Source organism: Paroedura picta, chromosome 1 (genome assembly GCF_049243985.1).
Source record: "Paroedura picta isolate Pp20150507F chromosome 1, Ppicta_v3.0, whole genome shotgun sequence".
Lineage (NCBI taxonomy): Eukaryota > Metazoa > Chordata > Lepidosauria > Squamata > Gekkonidae > Paroedura > Paroedura picta.
In genome coordinates this window covers 45,643,930-45,661,699 of record NC_135369.1, presented here as the reverse complement: position 1 = coordinate 45,661,699, position 17,770 = coordinate 45,643,930, and the positions used below count along the sequence as shown (strand labels likewise).

At 44.9% G+C, this 17,770-nt stretch overlaps 1 protein-coding gene across 5 annotated transcripts in view; it reads right to left on the bottom strand.

Annotated features, from left to right (window-relative positions):
* Positions 1-17,770, bottom strand: part of TTBK1 (tau tubulin kinase 1) — a 131,554-nt gene that overhangs the window by 18,636 nt on the left and 95,148 nt on the right. The gene's annotated exons all lie outside the window — the stretch shown is intronic.

Below are 17,770 nucleotides of genomic sequence, written 5' to 3'. Positions count from 1 at the left end.
AACTGGAAGGAGTACAAGATCAACAGACAGAAAGATATACACCCAATGTAACCCTGTAAAAAGAAAGGATAAACATGACCGTAAAAATAAATTGTATCATTGCTAGCAATGTGCAAGGAACATATAAACATGAGGGATGATGTATAACAAATTGTTTTACAGGTGGTTAGATTCCTCCTGAGCTGAACTGAAGATCTCAAAAATGCCTTAAGAAATAAGGAAGTAAATTTTGGATGGGCAATAGAAAGAACATTGTCAGTGACATGGTCAGCCTTTGGGAAGCAGACAGGCAAAGGGTAAGAAAGGCAGTAGGAAGAGTCAATAGCTGTAAGCAAAGGTGTAAGCCAAGAATGTCACTGTTGCATTGTACATTTTTCTTACTCATTTGAAGTTTCTGGGAGTGAAAAAGCGATGTACCATCCCCAACTTGCAAACCTAGCATTGTTGCTAACTAACTAAGTGGAGAGGAGACCGATGAGACTATATAGAATTTAGAGTATTAGGTTATATGAAATAGGAACATTTTCTTCCCTTCATATGTTACAGGCTTCCTCCAAGTCATGGGGGTATACATGTTATCTGCTAGTCCTCCATTCTGAGACTGGTTGTCTCTAGCCCTACAAAGATAAAGAATTGTTCTTCATGGGCAAAGGCAGAGATAGAAATGCAGGAAAATTTCCCATGCCCCTATCCTTATACATGGTTCCTCTACATATTTGTGAAACAGCCTGGGAGGTGGAACGTGTCCAGCTGTCCAAGCTGGCCGCACCCTGATTGGCCCTGCCCCTACAACCTTTCCCCACAAGGTTTCCCTTTGGCCTTGGTGTCTGCTTTTGGGAGAGTCACCGGGGGCTTTGGGGGGAGAGGTGGTCTGCTTCTGTGGGCTCCTGTTGATGGTGGCAGGATCCATCCCATGGTATTTTACTCTCCTACCAACTTGATTCCACAATGATTCTAATACCTGATCAGCCCTCAGACCTGTAGATATCTGTCCTCTTGTTTTCTTTCTCTGAAACTCCAGAAATCTGAGCACCTCTTACTATGTGTTTGCTGGGTGATTCTTTCCTTTCTTTCTCTTTGTCAATGCATCCTTCTCTAGACGGCTAACATTTGGAGAACTGGCCGTTTTGGGGACAGGAGGTTAGGGGTAAGCAAAGCAGCACACAAATTGACTAAACAAACACATTCTAATTTCCCAGCTTTTGTCCAGGCTGTCACATAGAGCAATCCACCTGAGCTTGAAAACACTTCTGTGTGCAGATTTCTGAGAGAGTGAAAGCCTTGTATGCAGTTGCCACAAAAATGGCAAGAAGGGACAGAAATGATGGGCACTAGAGAAACTAAAGCAAAAAGACAAGTCCCAGAGAGAGAGGGAGAGAGAGAGACTGGGGTCACGAAGAGGGGAAAGGGAGGTTTGGGAATCAGGAGTTGTAGTGGGGTCATGCTGGTGACCTACTGGTTCTGGCATTTGCTGGAGGAGGAAACTATAGGCAACTCCACCTGGCGTTTTTAGAGAACAGTCTATATTCCTTCAGGTGAAAATCTTGATGTCCCTGGAGGGCCAATAGTTTCACTGGCTGATTCAGAAACTGTTATATCTTCTGTCCTCCCCCAACCGGAGCAGTGCCCTGGTACATCTCTCTTGGATAGTAAAAACAAAAGGTTCTCTCGGGGTGATTCTGCACCAGTGGCACCATTCTGCTTCTTGTGTCCCCATTTCAGTGGCAGAGCTGATTGAGAGCTTTCTGTGTCCCCACGGGGACATAAATAGACCCTTTATTGGACTGCATTGAATGACTGCCTATGCAGCCCCTGCCCTCTAGGGCAAATAGAATCCTAGAATCTTGGAGTTGGAAGGGACCATACAGGCCCTCTAGTCAGGGCCAGTTTATCCATGTAGCATGTGCTATGGGCCCCACACTTCCAGCCCCCTGCCCCCAGCATCACAGTTCCAATCTGAATTGGGTTCCTGCCCAATGGAATGGAGTTTCCACAGGGAGCTTGCAGGTGGTGTCCTGCTGCAAGTGCCCATGGGAATCCCTTGAGAAACAGCCTTGATAAAGCTGAACAGGTCCGGATCTGGTCCTGTTCCTGGAACTTGTGTACGGTTAAGTTTTACAATGGAAGAAAGGGAGGATATTAATGTAAAAAAACAGGGCTGCACTTACCTGTAACTTGTTACAATTAGAGTGGTTCCTCAGTGGAACAGGCTTCCTCAGGAGGTGGTAAGTTCTCCTTTTTTGGAAGATTTTAGGCAAAGGCTAGATAGTCATCTGATAGAAATGCTGATTTTATGAAAGGCAGATTGTGAGTGGATAGGCAGGTAGTTGAGTTGTGCAAGGGGTTGGACTAGATTACCCTGGAGTCCCCTCCAACTCTATGATTCTATGATTCTAAGTGGTTTTCTATGAAGGCAACATGGGACTGTGCTTTTGCAGACAAGAGCTAGTGAGCTTTTTCAGGTAATTCTAGATCCCAGGAGTGTTCAACCCTCCCCTCACAGAGGAGGTTAACTTTCCTGCCCCAAAGTCACATGATGTGGGAGGGGTGAAAACTCCCCCCTGTTATCCCCCCCCCCCTCTGCCACCAGAGTAAAATAAGTGTGAACCATGCAGCACAAGCCTACAGCTGGGATGGAGGGAGGGATCTGTGCCTACACAGAAAACCATTTGATGAACAACAGTTATAGGTAAGTACAGCCCTGTTTTCACCTTTGTGGCTTCTGTGCAGTCCCACATGGGAGAACAGAAAGAGAACTCACCAGAGAAGGCTATGGACTTAGTCAGGATACAGGATGATCTTGACAGACTGGAAAACTGGGCTAAAATGAATGTCAATAGTGGAAAATGTAAAGTACTGCATCTAGATAGGAAAAATTAAATGTATAACTATAGAATGGGTGAGGCTTGTCAGTAGTGTGTGTGAAAAGGATCTGGGGTCTTAGTAGATTATACACTGCATATGAGTCAGCAGTGTGACTCGGTAGTTAAAAAGGCAAACGGGATTTTGGGCTTTATTAAAAGGAGTAGAGTCCAGATCACGTGAGATGATGTTACCACAATTGAAGAGAGATGTAAGGAAACTGGAGTGTGTCTAGGAGAGGGCTACAAAGATGGTGAGGGGTTTGGAGACCAAGTCCTATGAGGAACGGTTGAGGGAGCTTGGCCTGTTTAGCCTGAAGATGACTAAGAGGTGATATGATAACCATCTTCAAATATTTGAGGGGCTAGAAGATGGAGCAATTTTCTGTTGCCCCAGAGGGGTAGACCAGAACCAAGTGGTTTAAATTAATTCAAAAGAATTTTTGGAAGAAGTTTGTGACAGTTAGAGTGGTTCCTCAGCGGAATAGTCTTCCTCAGAAGGTGGCGAGTTCTTCTTTGGAAGTTCTTAAGCAGAGGCTAGATAGTCATCTAAGACAGGGGTCCTCAACCCCCGGTCTGTGGCCCGGTACCGGGCCACAAAGGCCATGGTACCGGGCCCCCAGCGGCCGCACCTACCTCCCCCCCCCGCAGCGATAGGGAGGGAAGAGGCAGGCACGGCCGCTGGCAAGCCAGCGACGCAAACGCGCATGCGTGGAGCTGCCGCGCATGCGTGTTAGCGCCACCTAGTGGCAAAAACGCGCATGCGCAGTGACTGCGCGTGCGCGTTTACATGCAGCTGCGGCAGCCGGGCCACCGGCTCTCTCTCACCCTCGGAGGCGGTCCCCAACTACAAGAAGGTTGGGGACCGCTGATCTAAGAGAAATGCTGATTTTATTAACTTAGGCAGATTGTGAGTGGGTGGGCAGGAAGATATGTTGTTGTTGTTGTTTAGATTTATTACCCACCACTATCGCACAGCGTTTCACAGCAGGTTACAATAAAATGATATAACCCCAGTACATAAAAATAAAAAATCCATTCCATTGACAAAACAATAAGACCTCAAGTCCTACCCCACCTACTCCCCCCATTCCCCCAGTGCCCCAGGGGGGCATAACATTTGGAGGTGCCAATGCTCCGACACAGAGGGTGTTTAGTGGGGCTGGGGTTGAGGCCCTGGCCTCTACTGAAGACCTGGTGGAAGAGCTCCATCTTACAGGCCCTGTGGAACTGCACAGGGCCCTCCTACAGGGCCCTCAACTTTTCTGGAAACTCATTCCACCAGGTAGGGGCCAAGGCCAAAATAGTTCCTGCCCTGGCTGAGGCCAGGTGAATCTCCCATGGGCCAGGAATCACCAACAAGTTGTACCTGCAGAGCATAATGCCCTGTGGGGAGTCTAAGGTGTTAGACCATCCCTTGGGTATGTTGGACACAGACTGCAAAGGCCCTAAAGGTGAATACCAAAAACTTGAACTTGATCCGAGCCACAAATGGCACCCTGTGAGGTGCATACCCAGGGAATTCTATGATTCTATGAATAGTATCAAGACCACTGGAACTGGAATGCATCTCCTATTGAAGCGGGATCTGCTGGTGCCCTAGAGCAAAAGATATTGCATTATGGGTTCTCCAAAATTCCCTTGCTGCGGAAATCCCCTTGTTGAAATCTTTGAGCCAGATGGACATAGAATCATAGGTCCATTCCGCACGACTTCAATGTTGCAAAAGGCTTGCAAATTGTAAATGCTACTAATTTGCAGTTCCGCAAAACGTCGCACACAATCTGCCACAGTCCTGAAACAGTCCCGCAAAAAGCTATTCATTGTAGCGCTTAAAGGGAAATCCAGAAAAGTGGATTCACCCTCTGAAAAGCACTACACTCTTGCAAACAATCTGCAACAGTAGTGAAAAAGACCTGTGCGTTCGTTCCCATTGTTGCGGTTCCAGCAAAGTCCTTCCACCTGGCTCTCTCCTCCAAACTTCAGGCGAAGCGATCGCCATTTTTTTTCTCGGAGCGAGCAGAAAGCAACAAACCGGCGAGCCTTCATTCACCCAGCGAGGCTTCTCCAGCTACAGTCTCTCCACAGAAGTGCTTTAAAACTCCCCTAAGTCACCAAGCACAACACAGCCCCGTTTGCAAGTTCCCTTTATTTTTGGCTGAAAATTGTGCCCGTGCGGGGGGGGGATTTTTCTTTTCACTCGGGGGAGCGTGGCAACGATGAATCGCCAGCTCACACGCCAGCTGCCAGCTAGATGGGTCTCTCCGTTGCAACGAATTAACGCATATTCGTTGCAACGTGTTTTTTTTAACTTTTCTTAAAGAAGAGTTGGTTCTTATATGCCGCTTTTCCCTACCCAAAGGAGGCTCAAAGCGGCTTACAGTCGCCTTCCCATTCCTCTCCCCACAACAGACACCCTGTGAGGTGGGTGAGGCTGAGAGAGTGATATCACTGCTGGGTCAGAACAGCCTTATCAGTGCCGTGGGGTCACCCAGCTGGTTGCATGTGGGGGAGCGCAGAATCGAACCCGGCATGCCAGATCAGAAGTCCGCATTCCTAACCACTACACCAAACTGGCTCTCAGGGAAAGGGGCTTTCCTGGAGCATGATAACAACCGCCCATTGGCTGTTCATTTGACTGATGGCCAGGGGCGGGACAAAGCACAGGAAAAATCGCTTCCTGTCTAGCGATTTTTGCAAGAGCGGAAACCTGTGGGAAACGAATTAAACGCTACTGGATTCCACTAAAAAAGCAGGTAATTGGCAACATTGGTCCTTGTGAGGAATCAGCCATAGAGTTGGAAGAGACCTCCAGGGTCATCTAGTCCAACCTCCTGCATAATGCAGGAATTCACAACTGCCCACCCACGGTAACCCCAATCTCATGCCCAAGTGATCCCTCCACCAAAAAACTCCAGAATCCAGCCTGGTCTGGAAGAAATTCACCCACCATTCCACAGCAGCAATTAGCAATTCCCTGTGTATGCACGGAAGGCCACGGTGGAAGCCAGTTGTCCTAAAAGTTGTTGGATGGACTTTGCAGATTGAAACCTTTTCTTTAGACACAAGTGGGGTGTCGAGATAAATTTAGCAGCCCTGTTGCTAGGGAGCATAGCCAAGGCTGATACTGAATGTATGAGAGCCCCTATAAAACCTACATACTGAAGGGGAGTGGATTTGATGTGGTTTATTTTTAAAATTCCAACCTAGAAAGAGTATGCATGGCAAAGTCAAGATTTGTCCTCAATGCTGATGTGGAGTCAGCAACAAATAATGAATTGTATAATTAGGGGTACACCACACAACTACTGAAGTACATCTGGTGAATACCCTGGGAGCAGAGGGCACGCCAAATGATAAAACATTGTACTCATAATAAATATAGTTATGTTCAAAATTTAGACTTTTTCAGCAATCAGGGTGCATAGAGATGTGGAAATACGCATCCTTCATGTCCACCACTCCAAACCCATAGACCCAAAGAGTAGAGGAGGGGAATTTCCTATATCAACAGCATCTGAAACTCAGGCACATGAATAAATGTATTGAGTTTCCCGAGACCAAAAACCAGCCATTTACCTCTTCCCTCTTTTATCAATTGCAAACTACCTTGAGTTAGTTGGTTGGTTGGTTACTTAGGGAAGTGGTGATACCTTTCCTAATCAAAGACTCAATCTCCTGCACAAAGAAAGGAGACTGGGCCGAGCATCTGGCAGGAAGAACGTTGAAATGGGGTGAAGAAGAAAACTCCAAATAATATCAACTTTTATTATCTATAAAAACCAGCTGTTTTTAGTGATATTTTCACCAGCAGGAACAAACAGAGATACATTTGGTGAAAACGACACACAATTCCACCTAGTCATTATGTTGAACCCCTAGCTTGTTGACTTCTAGGGGACTTACTAGGTTGTCCGGATCTATTTGCAGATTGCCCAGATGCCATGCTGATCTTAATTTTGCCTTTAGAAGTGTGGGCAGTCTTTGGTCAGAAATCCTAAAGGTTCTCAACCCTTGATACCTTTGAGGCTTCGTTTTGGGCTTTGCAAAGTACTCCCAGTAACCCCCAGAGTCTCTACTGTCAGTTTGTATTTACACATATATTCCAAAGTGAGTTTGCGAACTAAAGAGCTCTTTCCCTTCAAAGAAAAGATCTTCTATCCTTGATCTGGTGTTGTTAGGCAAGGTAGATGACTGAAGCCATGAGTATCATTGAATCACTATGCCCATCTCATAGAATCATAGAATCAGAGTTGGAAGGGGCCATACAGGCCATCTAGTCCAACCCCCTGCTCAACGCAGGATCAGCCCAAAGTATTCTAAAGCAGTGGTCCCCAACCTTTTTATCACCGGGGACCACTCAACGCTTGACAATTTTACTGAGGCCTACTGCCCTAACGATCTCTGACTCTGGTCGCTATGGTAATGTTTAAACATCCCTTCAAAATAAGATACAGACATGCCACAACAATGAACATAAGGAACATTTTATTTTCATGGAAATTTTAACTCATGACAAGGACAAATCAATGGGAACCCTGAGCTTGTTTCTCTGCAACGAGATAGTCCCATGTGCGCCTGCCGGATCGTGGATGAAGTAAAGGGCCGGGGGGGGGGAAGGCATCCTTTGCGGCCCACCTCCAGTTAGTCGACGGACCACATGTGGTCCACGGCCCACAGGTTGGGGATAGCTATTCTAAGGCATCCAAGAAAAGTGTGAATCCAACCTTTGCTTGAAGACTGCCAGTTGCTCTGCCATGACAGTCAGTGTCATGAAGACAGCATGCTGCTTTCCCAACTTCCAGCCTTCAGAAATAATTGCCTTCACTAGGGATCTTTTTTTTTAGAGCCTCTTGTGGCGCAGAGTAGTAAGGCAGCAGAAATGCTGTCTGAAGCTGTCTGTCCATGAGGCTGGGAGTTCAATCCCAGCAGCCAGCTCAAGGTTGACTCAGCCTTCCATCCTTCCGAGGTTGATAAAATGAGTACCCAGCTTGCTGGGGGGTAAAAGGTAATGACTGGGGAAGGGAATGGCAAACCACCTCGTATTGAGTCTGCCATGAAAACGCTGGAGGGCGTCACCCCAAGGGTCAGGCATGACTCGGTGCTTGCACAGGCGATACCTTTACCTTTTACCTTAGCAATCTTTGGGGATCATTACTGGCAGGGAGTCCAATAATGGTGTAATCTGATCCCAAAGGAACATCTGATAGCATCTCATGATGGCCTCATAATTTGCTACTTGCAATCCCATAGCACCTGAAGAGCAGACCTTCCTGCCCATTGGATTAATTTTTTTCCCCTCCTTGTCAGTGGGTAGGGAATTAATATGTATCAGATCTCCCTTTAGCTAGGAGAACTGCTAATTAAATTGGCCTTTGGATGTTTAAAGAGATAAGAACAGTTGTCCTCTATAATTTTATATAAGATCTCTAGTTTTCTAGAGCAGTGGTCCCCAACCTTTTTATCACCGGGGACCGGTCAACGCTTGACAATTTTACTGAGGCCGGGGGGGGGGGCAGTCTTTTGCTGAGGGACCTCACCACCGCCTGAGCCCCTGCTCCACTTGCTTTCCCGCCAGCACCCCTGACTTTCCGCAGCCCACTGGGGGGCATTGCCAGCAGCAGCTGCGCAGTGCCACGCTGAGGGGGAGCCCCAGCAATGGTGACTGCTGGAGAGCACCAAAGGTGAGCCATCAGCAGAGTAGCAGGGCTGCCCCCGAGGCAGCAGCTGGGAGGAGGACGAGGAGGAGCCGCAGCCTGGTACCGACTGATCCACAGACTGGTACCGGTCCCCGGACCAGGGGTTGGGGACCACTGTTCTAGAGGAAGCAGAGACTGAGGATGGATTCATCCATACTACATCTTGGATTTCCTTAAAGTAAGGCAGAATTATGGGACTCCATTCTAGGGTGTATAATCTGTTCCAGATAATATATTTCTGGTAAGGGCTTGGAGGAAGAGCATGTCTCATGGCTTAAGTCCCACTCAGCACTTAACACCTATTCGGTCTCAGGCTGTCCCGACCCTGAGTGCCTCCTCCCCCAACCGGCCTGCCTGTCTATCCAGCAGCCAGCCAACCGCCTTCCATCCCTCACCCCTGACCACCCCTTCCACTTCCCTCCAAGGCTCAAAGGCTGCAGATCCCAGCTGCATGAGAGCTGCCCCTTCCAGTGAGTTCCCCAGTGAGTTCCCCAAAAGCTGCCTGCAGCAAACTAGCTCAATATGCATACACAATCTTCAGAGTAGGAAGGCAAGGGACAAGTTGGTCTCGATAACAAGGGAATTCTGGGTATTGTGAGGATTTTCAATCAGTTCAGCAGCAATACAGGATGGACTGCAGTCTTAGCACTGGTGTTGATGGGAGTCTTCAAGAATGATGTCTGGTCAAAAAGAAAGCAAAATCTGCCAACAGGGTTCAATGCTGAGGTGGTAAAGATGGTGACTGGTGGTGCTGAGGTGATGTTTGAGGTCGAGAGGACTTGGAGCAGCGTGGAAGTCTCCATTTTTGTCTTTTTCTCCTTCTTTGTAGGGAGTTCAGAAGTTATTCTAGGTTTAGTTGAGCCTTCTCATTAGTCAGAGATAGCCAGGAGGGGAGGCATAGAGGAGACAGAAGGAGTCTGGGGGTGTTTCTAATGTCTCCTTCAAGCCCAGTTTCTGAGGCAGCCATGGCCTTCTCATAAAGAACCACTTTTAACCTTACCTGCTCTACTGTTCCAGTCCCTGGCCTATTCCTAGGCAAAGCAGACATGCGGAGTGCTCAACATTCTGGGGCATCTCTACCCCACACTTTTTTTTTTACCCCAGATATTCTTGAGGAGACAGAAGTTTTTCAGATCACTGAAAATTGTCCTATCACACTGGTGGCAAAAAGAGAACTAAGGGGTGAGTGGCTCCTCCCATATCACATGACTTTGGGGAGGAGTCAGACTCCTTGATGAGGGGAGGGGTGAGCACCCCAGGAATTTAGAATTACTTGGAAAAAACACTCTAGCTCCTCTTCGTGACAGGGCTGCAAAAGCGCAGTCCCATGTGCAGAAGCCACCAAGATGAACAATAATTGGGAAGTTACTTCTGAAATAACCACCATGGAAATTTTAGAAAGTAGGTCCTCTTTGGACTATCTCCACAATTTTTTCTTGTGCTCTCCAATTAGCTGCAGGATTGCCTAAAGGCAGGTGGAGGAATTGTACATAGGATTTCCAGCTGTCACAATGCTGATAGGACATGTGTTCCACATAACTCTAGGCACTAGAGTCTTGATATAAATGCTTCCTCTTTATATGTTTGCAGACCAGGCTTAGTACCAGCTTTCCTTACACACACACATACACACTTTTTTTTTACAAATGGATTGAATATTTGGGGACAAATCTTCCACTCAGCCTGTTGGATAATTTGTCAGTTGAGCCAGTGCAACATAGTGATGGACTCCCCTGTTTCAATGCTGTGTTCACAGGCACTTCAGTTAAAATTCTGCTTAGGTCAAAATCTTGATGGCCTTGCTATGCAGGAATAATGCGAGCATTCTACATTCCTGTCTGCTCAGACACCCTTGCTAAAGTTCTTTATGCACGTATGGAATGCCAGAAGCATTGATCTGATGGTCCAGAATTTGAGTTTGTAATGCAATAATTTGAGCTACAGCAATCAGCTCTATATAGAAAGGGGTTTGTATCCATTATGGAGAGGATTCTGTGTGTATCCCAAAAAGGTATGCCATGAGACAATCTCCCTGGACTTCACAGGAATGCCTATCATCTTACCAGAGGTGAGTGACTTCCCGAATTGTCAGCTATTTCCTGTTGGAACAGCAGAAAAATCCTGGCATGAGACCTGAACATTGCTATTATTTATTTGCAAGACACCATCATATCAAGAAGTTGTGGCCATTCCATAATTTTTGCCTGTTCAAGCTTAGCTCAGTCAAAGACTCTTCTGTTTCCTTCTCGCAACAGGAACATTCTGTCGCCATATATCCTGCATCACCCCCAAATTATCTCTATATTGCTGTGGTTGTAGAAAGTTTTTTCCCATAAATAGCACAATCAATAGTCTCTCAGGAATTTGACCATGTAGAAGAATCCTGACTTTGTAGAAGGAGGCCTTATTACGGTAAGCTATCATTCAATTAGGGGAATATGGTCACCCCAACTAACAGGGCTAAGAGCATCAATAAACACCCTAAGGAGAAATTTCTAGCCAAAAAGCAATATTTTATTGGTATTGTTTATCAGAGGCCAAATGAATCACTGGCAATAACGCCTGAGTGGCGCATGAAGATATGATTCAGTCCTTCTATAAAGGCGGGGTAATTCTCTTTTGAGATATTTGCCACCATTGATTTTAACATTTGGATCTGGAAATGTTTCTTCTGGGTCTGCTTTTCTACTCTAGCATGGACTTTATATCTCCAGTCTTCTTTGGAGCAATAAAAAAAGATACTCTGGAGCATCTCTGGGAATGTAAGGCAGGTTCTCTTTTTTTCTGTGACTAGTAGATGCTGCCAGCACTGCTTGGTGCTTTCATATGATTTTCTTAAGTTGCTAGTTGAATGAATTTTACCAGCTCCAGTATATACACATTTGCAAATGTCTTCCTGGCATCAATGATGGATTCCTTCCTCGAGGACATAATGCTGGAGATATCTTGTGATGCTGAGGGAGTTGACATCTGCCATGGTGACACTGGCCTAACATTTTTGTTTTTGGGAGAAGGAAGATGAACACAAGGAGGTAGTTACTTGAGTTTTGTCTGTCTGTGCTCTTTCTAGGTATGCAAACCGATGTGGGAGTTTCAAAGCACTACAGTCACCTTCTTCATAGTTTTCATAGAATAATAGAGTTGGAAGGGACCTCTTGTTCTTCATGTCCACAGTGGTAAGGTCCATTCCGCACATCTGCCAATGTTGCTGGATGTCCAGCCTGAACCGCTACAATTTGTAGTGGAATTTTGACATTTCCCACAGTGCAAATTGTAGCGCAATATTAATTAAAATTAATAGTGAATTAATTTTAATATGTTTTTAAATTTTTTGTTAAACATGTATTGGGTAGTATGACCATATACAATCATGTCAATCCACCCACCCCTGCCAAAATGGCCAACCATGGGCCTGGAGGGGGTGGGATAGGGGACGGCATGTACACAGCTATGCTTCCCAACCATATTCTGCATGATTACACCTGGTTTCGGGGTTTCTCAAAGCCTGAAGAATGTTTCAGGGGTTTCTGAGCAGTAAAAAAGTTGAGAAAGACTGGCTCTGCTGCATCTCTGTAGTGGGTTCAGCCGGAGTAACTGATATGTAGACAGCATCTTGCCTTTGCCATTCACCATCTGAGAAGTGAAATGCGGCCTCTCTGGCCACAGACACTGGTATAAGCATCAGAAGATTTCTTCATTGTGTATCTGAAGTTGCATGGCAACAGACAGACCTTTGACGTTCAAATTCAAATAAAAACATTATCACAAAATTCTGCCTTTGAGTCTTTAATAAGGTTTTGGTAGTATACAAGCTTTTTTTTTCTCCGATTGTCTGGATTAACATACATGGATTTAAAAAAGGCACAAAATCCATTGCACAGCTTCGGTTTAGTTTTTAGTTTTTTTTTTTTTAAGATGGTTGCTTGTTATTTGTGATTTCAAGTGTAGGATCTTACAGTACTCTGCAGCATTTACAGCGTGTTCTACATACAAGTAATTCAGTGCATGCTTTTATACAGGAGACAGAAGTCATATTCTCTCTCATATTAGTCTCTCTATATACACAAATAATACAGTGTTTTTATTCTCCAAAAAAGCTTCAGCTATTTTCTTCTTTGCATGCTTGGTGCGCCCAGAATAGTGCAAGCATATTATACAATTTTATTGCAGTACAAAAGGGCAAAGAGTGGGGTTGTTTCCATAGGTTTTACCAGGGATTAGACACAAAGAATAAAAAGCCTCGAGGAAAACAAACTTTTAAACCCCTTCAAGACAGTTTGGTCCTTCCAGACTAATTCTTGTTCTTCCTTAACATCGCAAGCAACTCTCTCAGCAAGCAGGCCTTCCTGGCCTTGATAGCATGGCAAAGATACTTGCCGGTCAATGTGCATTCTCCGCAGTGGCTCTAGTTCCTGAGTTTTTCATGAAAGGAACTCCTTGATAGTAAGAATAGGTTTCTTATGAAAAACCTAACCTGGCTTTTTGAAAAATGCACTATCATAAAATGGTACATAGCAGATTAAAAATTAAGAAGACATGTAGCTGATCTCTTAAAGGCTGAATTGCACACTATCACCCAAAATAACTTCCCCCTCCTTAAGTGTGGATAAAGGATCCCTCATCACAGGAACTGACCATGGTTAAAGCTAACCAGGTTCCCAGGGTAGCTAGCCTTTTGTAGTTAACACCAGCGACTGCCTATACCTGAACTATGGCTAAGGTGGGGTGCGGTGTAGGAATTCACCCTGAGGGACAGGGGATCAGGAGTGCAATCCCACAGGCCACTCCTGGCCTCTTAACCACAGTTAAGAGTGACTCCTTTAGAGGCATTGCCTCTCAAAAGTGATGTACATTGAAAACCTATGCACCTTTATGTTCAAGTAAGTTCCGTTGAATTCAGTGGTGTATACTTCTGAGTAAATATGGCTAGGATCAGGCTGCATACCTCTAAACAATAATGGTCTGTCTTTTTGGAACAGAAACATTAGAAAGCCAACCTCTGTACCCCTTTATAGTCTAATTACGAAATACTAAAATCACACATGGTTAGCATAGCAACAGACCAAGGAAAGACAAGCTGGCCCTGGCCACTGCGTTTTTTTTTCTCTTTTCTTTTTCTTTTTGGAAAGCTGAAAGGCCTGAGAAACAGAAAGCAAGTTATCAAAGTGATTTCAGGTATCAGAAACTGGAAGAGGACGTAGCCCTGAGAACTGCAACCAACCATCTAAAAATCTAGCTTTCTTGAGAAATATATTGAATACTCTCAGGGCCTTAGAATATCCTGGAAGCTGCATGAACCTCTGACAGCAGAATAAACAGGATTTGGGGAGAGTTTAGGGCAGGGGTAGTCAAACTGCGGCCCTCCAGATGTCCATGGAGTACAATTCCCACAAGCCCCAGGGGCTCGTGGGAATTGTAGTCCATGGACATCTGGAGGGCCGCAGTTTGACTACCCCTGGTTTAGGGCATAGAGGCTTAGGAAACTGAAGATGTTGTATAGCAGCTACTTTGTAACATCAAGGCACAAAGGCCGTCAACAAGAAGCAACTGCGCATTTCTGGTACCCTAGTTTCCACAAACTTTGTGATCTAAATATCTATGCTACAAATATGCCATGCCTTTTCATGTCACCATAAGGAAGTTATTCATTATTTTTCTTAATTTTGTAGGCTGCAGTCCAGGTCCAGATGGCATCTCCCTGTACTGGTTCAGCATTGGAGTACACAAGGAGGAATAGAGGAAGTACCCCAGAGTCAGGAAGTGTTTTTCTTCTATTCCACCCCCCTGTCTGTGCTCACAATGGAAAGCCAGTTCAGTGGACTGCATAAGCATGTAGCTGACATGAATGGCTCCCTCAGTGCATCATATGGTGGATCAGCAAAAGCTGAAGCACTCTGTAGGGATCACAAATAGGAAACCTTTCCTCAGCTGGATTTTCTTTTCTTGGATCACACACTGCCTAACATTTCATGTGTTGCTATGTTCTTATCCATAACAGATCTACAAAACCAAGAGCAAGTAAGAAAGGGGGAAACGTACTTAACAATTGTTCTTGTCCCTGGCTAGGAAGGCCTTTGTAGCAGCAAGAAAAAGGAAACAGTCAAACAGTCTGAAAACAAATCTGGCCTTTCTTGGGAAGGACCAAAGTGAAAGGGGAAGCAAGCAAGTGTCCCATGAGCATCCTTCTTATTCCACTGGTCACATGGGGCAGCTTTTGCAATGTGTATGCATTTCATGTAGACAGATCACCTGTCTGCACTAGCAGTTTTGATAAGGAAGCTCTGTGATTTCTTATAAAGAAGATATTTAAGCCAGGTGCACCAAGGCAATGGGACCCAACAGAAAATACACTGCATAGTAAAATAATAAAACATACAGCAAGTTTGTATCTGAATGTTAAGTTGCATGCAGGTGAATGCAAAAAGATGGAGATCAGCTTTCAACCCCCAGGTTACATGGTTTAGCAGCTTGTTTTTAAAAAGTACATTCATTAGAAGATCATTTCCTCAATGTTTGAATAGTACAAAGGAGGACTTTCAGTACATCAAGTGGAGAGTTAGAAATGTTTCCTATAAACATTATCTTTGTGCTGTCTTGTGGAACTGCTAATGCAGATCTATGTGTTGTAGTGACCCAGACAGAAGTTAAAGGATAGAAGGAATCTAACAAGAAATGGAACTGTGTCATTGACCATTTAACTTACTATGGAACATTGCACACGCAAAAAGAACACCCTACTAGAGTCATACGATCGTGGAAACAGACAACATCCAGTACATAGGTGGTAGTGTCACAGACCTTCAATCAAGCACTCTTGTACAGAAAGACAACCAACAGAGCATAGGATGTGAGTGATACAAGACAGTGCAACAGTAAAACTAAGATGGCCAAGGTCTTTGAAACTATTGGTTCTAATCTGCAGGTACAGTGTTGGGCCCACTCAGCTTGAAAACAGAGCCTATGAGAATCAGCACCAGTGGGGGCATATAATCAATGCCCTTCTACCAGTGCTGATGTGAGATGGTGGCAAGAGCAAGCACACCATCATATGAGGCAGGTACTGAAAGGGGCATGATCAGCAACAGGACTATACACAGCATCCTAAGGGAATCTGAACTCCCCAACAGTAGCCCTGCCTTGTACCTGGAGGGGACGGGGGGAGAATATTTATGTGGGTATGTGTTCTGACAAGTGGTCTGTAATGAGACATATGTGAAACCCCTTTTGGGTGCTTCAGCAAAACTAGTGACCATGGCACTGCTGATGAAATGGGTGTTTGAGCTATGTGACTGAACTTCCTTCTTTGTAATAGTCCCCTTACAAATGGGGCCTTGTGTATTAAGACATTGCCTTCCTCACTTAAAAGGCCTGTGTTATACCGTGTTAATAAAGCTTGGCCCACCAACTGCTGTGCTTGGGCCTCAGATACAATGTACATCTATCCAGTCAAGAGCCAGAAGCTCCGACAATGGTGCAAAACTGCTGTGGGGGCTGGTGGGAGGGGAAAAGAAGTGTTATTTGGCTCACATAGTAGTCCAGCATGTTTGTAACCTATTAATATTCCAACCCATCACTGGCCTGATGCCAAAGGAGGAGCATGTGCAATGGAGGGAGGAAGAGTCATCCCATGTTCTGGCGGAAGTCTGCACCAGAGTTCTCCATTGCAGCTTCCTCTCACCTTCTTTAACCTGTCAGTCCTTTGGTTCTTCCACTGCTCTTTACACGTATACACAAAAAGACCAGAAGAGGAACACAGGTACATGATGAAAGGCAAATTAGTTCAAGCAGCATGTTGGGATGCCTGCTGTTTATCTGAACACAGCAATTCTAGCCCTGGTGCTTGAAGTAAACCTGGGACACTACAAGTCATTTTTTTTTTCATGTGACGGTGATAGGGTATGATGTTCACTGCAATTTGCATCCCAAGACTGTGAGAGGTATTGCAGGAAAATTAACAGCATGGCTTGAAAAAGGTACTAGCTTTACTGCAACGAAGCTGCTAGCTGGGAGAGACACCACTCAGGGTAAAGTGTGGATGGCAACAGTTGAGTGCTTTATCTCCTGGGACATGTGTACATGTGCCCTTAGGAAAAAATTAGAGATGTTTAGAAGAAGAGTTGGTTTTTATATCCAGCTTTTCACTACCTGAAGAAGTCTCAAAGCGACTTTCCGTTGCTTTCCCTTCTTCTCCCCACAACAGAGGTAGGTGGGGCTGAGAGAGTGCTGGAAGAACTGTTCTATAAGAACATCTCTAACAGGAGTATGACTAGCCCAAGGTCACCCAGCTGGATGCATGTGGAGGAGCAGGGAATCAGATCTGGCTCTCCAGATTACAGGCCACCACTCTTAACCACTACACCAAGCTGACTCTCAAAACAAGCTGGCTTACCAAAACAAAACATTAAGAAATTTACATATTTACTGAGAATTAACATTTTTAGGACATTGGAGCATTTATGCTAGAAAACAACCCACTTATATAAGTTGGCTTCTTTGTAACTTCATAATGAAAGAATGGGAATGAAACAATGTCCTTCCTTATTGAAATATTCTTGCACTAAAGAGGTTAAGCAAACCCATAATGGCACATGAGGAAGCACCTTAGAAAATAAGGATAATAGAATTGAAGCAGCACAAGTCTTGAGGCCATTTTCAGATAATTGCACAAAAAGTATATCCTTAAGAAGCTTGGGTTATTTTGCATCAAAGGAGGGGAAAACAGAAGCAACTTCTCATCTTACTGACACTGAATTCACAGTAGTGGGATCTACGATGCAGTTTCATGTAGACTTGAAACAGAGATACTGACCGTCTTTGGACTTTAATAAACCCCAGATGCCTTTTCTAGTTAGAATAGTATCCCCCAGGGTCCTGCACATTCCCATTTCTTACACCTCATTTGCACTCATCGTCCTTTCATCCTCCGTACAATTTCGGATTTCTGTATAGCAGCAATGGGGCTACTGAATCATACTGCTCTACTCTTTCATCACAGATGGACTTTTCAACAGCAGAAAAAGCTATTTTCAATAACTAAGTATTGTGCATACATGATCACTGTAAAGCTCTTGAGAACATTTGGAATGAAAACAGGGTGATATATATTGTATCTACAGTAGGCAAAGAGACTGGGCTTCCTGTTGTCTTCCGAGCCTTACTCTTCTTTTAAACCATTGGCTAAGTTATCATGGTATATTCAAACACACTGCA